Genomic DNA, 6,000 nt, shown 5'->3' with positions numbered 1-6,000 from the left:
TACGGACTAAGACTGGAATGCCATTAAAGTTCACGTCCGTGTAAAGACAGGCGTTCCAATACTTTTGGTAATATAGTATATACAGTATACTGTATATATAATGCTTTGGCTGTCAATTTTCAACTTTATCTGTAGATTTATACAATCTTGCACTCAATGTATTGATAATAAAATGTTTGTACATTCTGTAGCATGCAGCCTTTAAAGATTTATCTATCTTGCAACAGATACCCGCCTACCTTCTAATGTGTACTTTCTTCCTGCATTTGAGTGGCAGCTGAGGCAAAAGTTATATAAACCCAGCCAGCTCAGAGACATTTGGCTGTCTTCCTTCAAAGTAATACAGGAGAAAAGCCATCAGCCACCACTATGTTACCGCAATAAATAAATCTGGTTGCTGCTCTTGTGATTGACTTATGTAGCTTTGAATGTCTATTGGGGAGGATGACAGCGGACATGCTGGAAGCCACAACAGACAGATGCCTGGAGTTTGATTTATCCGGTAGTCTCCTTAAAGCTGTGTTTCTATAACAACATACACATTTCAAAGTGGTAGTTTTGTCATTTTTTTAATAGTTTGAAAATAACTTTCTATGAGCTGGAATCCTCCTTCAAGTGTTTGCATATACTGGAGCAACCGTTCAAGCCTAATCCTATCAAATAAAGAACATGGTGTTCTTTTATTGTTTCTCAGCATCCCTGAGGAGACATCACGTGGCAAGGGATAAAAGGGTGGAAGTGAGACTGGCACACATCTAGAGATATATGATAAATATACCAATGAGTGTTTAGAGAAAAATGGACATCATTATTTGGTCATTTAAGACAGAATTCCAGATAAAAATGAATAGCCCATTACAGGATAAAAAATATATAGTGTAGAGACAGAGACATTCCCTTGTTTTTTTTGCTAGGAGTCACTATAGTAAGCAGTGAGATAGTCCCTGGGATCCTCATGGTAACCTTATGTCTTGCCCCTGCCAGTATAGGGACAACCTGTTTATGGTTTAGTAGGGAAACAACCTGGGGTTCTGGTAGCCAGACTCCACAGGAGGAACTGGATTCTTTGAGGTGCATCAGGAAAGGACACATCATATAGGTGGGAGTGTGACAGTGGCAGGTATCAGACCCCTGGCCTTCTCATCCAACTCGTGACCAAGGACCAAGCAATCTCACACCCTGCCGTCACTTAGGTAACAATGCCACTCTCAGCTGCACCAGGCACACAGATTGTCCAGCTTGCGGGACCACAATCTAGATGCCAGCAGGCTGAGAGCGATTGTCACCGGGCTAATTAAACCATTAACCCTTTCTCTGCCACCACCTCTACGTTATGATGAGCCCAGAGGACGCTCGTAATTTTAGAAATACCAATTATGACTTTAGAATAATCATCTGTAACACACACTGTCACCTCAGACAGGAATGTTCATGGCATTTATTCTATACAGTAGTGCTCTTCCAAGAGGCAGGTTCTTTGGTTTGCTTGCGTTAAGAGCTTAGAGACAAAATTAACACTTTTCAAAATAAGGTTTAATTATAAAAAAGGTTGAAATTGGTGCAAACAAAAATATTTACAGAAAAATGGGTTACCAAGAAATAGAGACACAATTCAGCAATTTAGAAGAATAGATAAAGAATTAGAAATGAAATGCTTGCATTCAAAAGTCCTTGTATTATCAGAGGTTCAGAGCTGAGCATGTGTGATCGGTTCGTCCCTTGAGCGATCTTACGGCTTGATGTTAAAAATGAGAACTGAGAGCTCCATCAGTTTCTCTCTTTTTCTCTGACCCGCAGGGGGTGTCACCAGAAATCCTTGACCAATAAACACTGGGGCCATGGGTGGCCCCGGAGGCTCATAAACTGCAAAAGGGACCTCCCGTTTAGACAGATTTTACAACAGAATTCATATCTTGAAATATGTAATGGTTACCTTCTTGAAACTGATATATTCGTGTGCAGTATTGATTCTATATTCATAGACACCAAACACAGGTTATCTCCTACCGTAATAACCTCTGACCCGTAAGGCATGTGACAGCTAGCTTGTCTTCCATAGGAGTGAACGTGATCATGTGTGATCTTAATTCGATCAGTATTTTATTTGGCATTCAAATATATACTTTCTAGAGACATATCTTGTTTGTGTGTAAAGTTATGAATTTGTGGGTAACTGTGTCCAAATAACAGAGCTCTTGAATGCTCGGTTATACGAACCATTAGCCATATGGCTTTGCTCAGATTACGACATAGCTCTGGCCCGGAGGAGACATATCGGCTAGGATGTCTGCCTGCTGCTAAGATAAGAGTGCTTTGAAGCTCGCATACTAATTTGGATAAGGTGGGGGCTAATTAGCTCGAGGGGGAGAGAGGGGGGAAGGAAAATATCTCTGAGTACACATCTGCTGGCTAGCCTGTGTTACTGGACAACATGGATGCCCGTGATGACAAAATGGTGTCCCAGCGTACGATACCATTACAGGGAGGTCTAAGTGGGCCTGAGAGGCCTAGCACGGAAGCCAGGCAGGCTGCCACGTCATAAGGACTAATGCTTTTGTGACTACTCATCCCCTAGGAGGATGATAGAACTCTGGGACAGCCCTCCAAAGCTCCCAGGTCTTGCAAGTCTCTTCTCTCCTACTGCTTTGATTTGCCCATTATGAAGTTTGTAACCTAAGGATGTGCCATCTCCATTTGGAAAGTTGAATGAAATGCTTGTATACACTCGGATGTTCTATTTAGTAAATCAAACACCACAGGCATCTATTGTGTAGACATTCAATTATTCTGACCACAGATGGGAACTATTCCTGGGAATGGATTGATGCATGGTGGATTGCAATGGGATTCAATGCTGAGGACCTCGGCAAGTTATGGATTTTACAGCTGCAGGGCTGCTGGTTAAGCCAGGTTGGGTATCTTATTGGGTGTCCTTCAATAGGCAACATGTGCTGGGAACCTCTCCAGGTCCTATGCTAGTGTATCTAGGTGTGATGAGTGATTGTAAGAATGACAGGAGGCATGGTGTTAAAGGGCATATGTGCTCCCCCACTTATCAACTACAGGGCATGAGGGAGGCATGAGGCCAAGCACCCAAAGCATTGTGCTATCATTAGTAATCACTACTGCATTCCAGGTGTGCTGTTTTGTTCTCTATGTGTATTAAGCTAGCAATTAATCATGGTCAATTTTAGTAGCATGATCACATTATAAAAAATGTCATTGCACACCTAGCCCCTTCTTATCTCATGCTTGGAATAAAGTGTGATGATTATATAATAGTTTATGCAAGGACACAATATTGTATTACGTCTTTCAGATGCTATTAACCTCATCTAAATTGTCTTAAAGTGGACCTGAACTCAAAAAGTGAAGATCTACTATGTAATAGAGAATAACTAGAAGTGTTAATTATGCCTACAGTACCCTGAAAAAATCTTTTGTCTTTAATTCCCCTTAAAATCTACTAGTGCACTTCCTGGTATGTGGGGGTGCCTAAGCAACCCTTTGTATATCTGCAGTATGATAGCTAAGGCACTGCCGCATCTGACTACTAGTCCCAGGAAATTTGGAGTGAGGTGATGTCACTACTGTTCTGTTCATTCTTCTCCTTGCTGGAGGCTCTGACATGAGGAAGTCTGTCTCTACCATGGCAGCTTCTACACAGAGAAGTAGGCAAAATCCAAGCAGGGTAGACCGCTCCAGGTGAGACTGGGATCAGGTGCCGGTCGGATCCGCAATCCAGGATAACTTCAAACAAAAAGGAATGACCGCACTTCCGATGGATTTTCAAAGAAAGGAGTATCTTTATTCCACATCAATCAAATGGCAGGTACAGGTACACACTGTGAATGCAGGACAATCGGTGGACGCATTTCACGACTGGATATGTCGCTTATTCATCACCATGGTGTCCACCGATTGTCCTGCATTCACAGTGTGTACCTGTACCTGCCATTTGATTGATGTGGAATAAAGATACTCCTTTCTTTGAAAATCCATCGGAAGTGCGGTCATTCCTTTTTGTTTGAAGCTTCTACACAGAAACACAGTGCAGAACAAGGTAAAGATAAGCTACAGGTGGACCTCAGGTAATACTGGTGACTAGTCCTTTATTCTCTTGTAGGGGGATAATTTCAGTGGGAGTCAGAGAGCAGCCCGCAACCAGTACAGTTACCAGGGCAGAGAACCGGTTGACTGTGATAAAGATGTCCGAAGTCATCGGGCAAAGAGAAGCCCACAGCCACAGTTAAAACCCTTGCACAGTAGCCAGATGCCAAAGTTCTTACAGGTGAGTTAGTGGAAAACGATAATGCTGAGAAAACAGGTTTTAGCTGGCAGCTAATTCTTTTGCAGTCTAAATCAGGCAGCTATAAATCCTGAATCCTGGGTTTTACCATTAAGGATTGAGGAAATCCATGCCTTTGTTTGCTTTGTCTTAAGGTGGGCCCTGTTCAGACTGAGCTGTTGAGCTACTAATTGATAACCACCTTCCAAAAGCTGTCACATCTGAGTGAGCTGCTGTTGTGGCAAAGGGCAGCTGCTCACTAATGTTTTAGTGTTAAACTAAACTGCAACTTCAAGGGGAAATCACTTCGCCTTAAATCTCTTCCACCCTTGCAACAAAGGAAAAATAATACTTTGGCTCATACTCGGACATGTCATGCTAAAGTGAGTTTGGGTGAGTCATTACTGTTGGCCCAGGCATGGCTTACCATAGAAAGGAGAAGCTCTTTGTTTTCAAGTTCTTCAAGTTCTTACATGCAGGAACTAAACTGTTGCCCACCGTAAGAGACAACCCTTGCTAATTCCCAGGAGATGTCTCCCTGGGCTGTTGTTTGGTTGGTGGGTAATAGCTCATCAACAGAGGCTCTTACAAGCAAGAAGCTACTTTCTACACAGCAGGGGAAGGATCCCTTGCCAAGTTTCAACTACTGCTTTATAGTTGAAAAGGAGATGGTGCTCCTGATTCTGCGGCGGTGGCAGCATTGCAAGTGTCAATTGAGCTTAACTCCACATCTACTTGGGTTTTTGGACTTTGGCTAGCAAAGCCAGCACCCAAACATCCTTAAGGACTCTTCTACTGTTGCTATGTGTCGCTAAGTATCCCTGGTTATTGATCCTTTTGTCATAGCAAGACCTGTTCATATGCATATATCTAGAGATAACTTAGAATAGCTAGGATATCTGTTTGTGCTTTGTTTCCAGAGCTCTGGAGGACTCTACATGGCAAAACTCAGTCTAACTGTACTTATGTTGCCTTTTTGAAGTTAGATTATTACCAGTGCTCTTTTATGCCCAGTAGTGTGTTTAGGCCACTAGGTGGCATGGTTTTGCTAAGAGTAGGATATGGTAGTATTTGACTGGTATAGTGATTTATTTGCTTTGAAATAAATTGGGCACACCTGCATTGGTTTTATGTTTACATATAGCATTTGAGGTCAGGAAATGTTATGTTTAACATTGTGAGCTTTTGGAGGCTTTTCCCTTTGGGGATAGTGCTTCAATCCTTATACTGCTAAGTAGGTTGTACATATTGGTTTGGTAGGATGTACTAACTCTGCTTTCTTCTAGGTGAAGACTGTTGAACATTGGCTGCAGTACTAACCTATTACTGTAAAATACTTGTGTGTGCTTAGATACCAATAGGAATTAGTTAGGATAAGAATGAATAGAAAATGTACAGTATATATGAGTATTGTTTCTACTTCAAATGTATATTGTAAATACACTTTTTATTGCCAATATGTGTAATGCCACATGGCGTTTGTTAAATGTTAATCTCCCTTTTCGTTTCTAACTTTGTGGGATACTCTGCCCTTTTTTTGTAAGTAGGATTTGGTTAGGAGCCTAAAGCTCAGGCCAATGAGGACATGGCCTATATTTGACAGGGGGTGAATTTAGCACTCTCCTAGATACAGTAGGTGCTAGGATTAGGTAGATTTAGCTTTGGCTTACTGTGTTCAGTGGAGCTCTATTTTTGTTGCTAGGTAAATTTAA

Source organism: Pelophylax lessonae (genome assembly GCF_965119305.1).
Source record: "Pelophylax lessonae genome assembly, chromosome: 2".
In the NCBI taxonomy this organism is placed as follows: Eukaryota; Metazoa; Chordata; class Amphibia; order Anura; family Ranidae; genus Pelophylax; species Pelophylax lessonae.
This window is presented reverse-complemented; position numbering follows the sequence as displayed.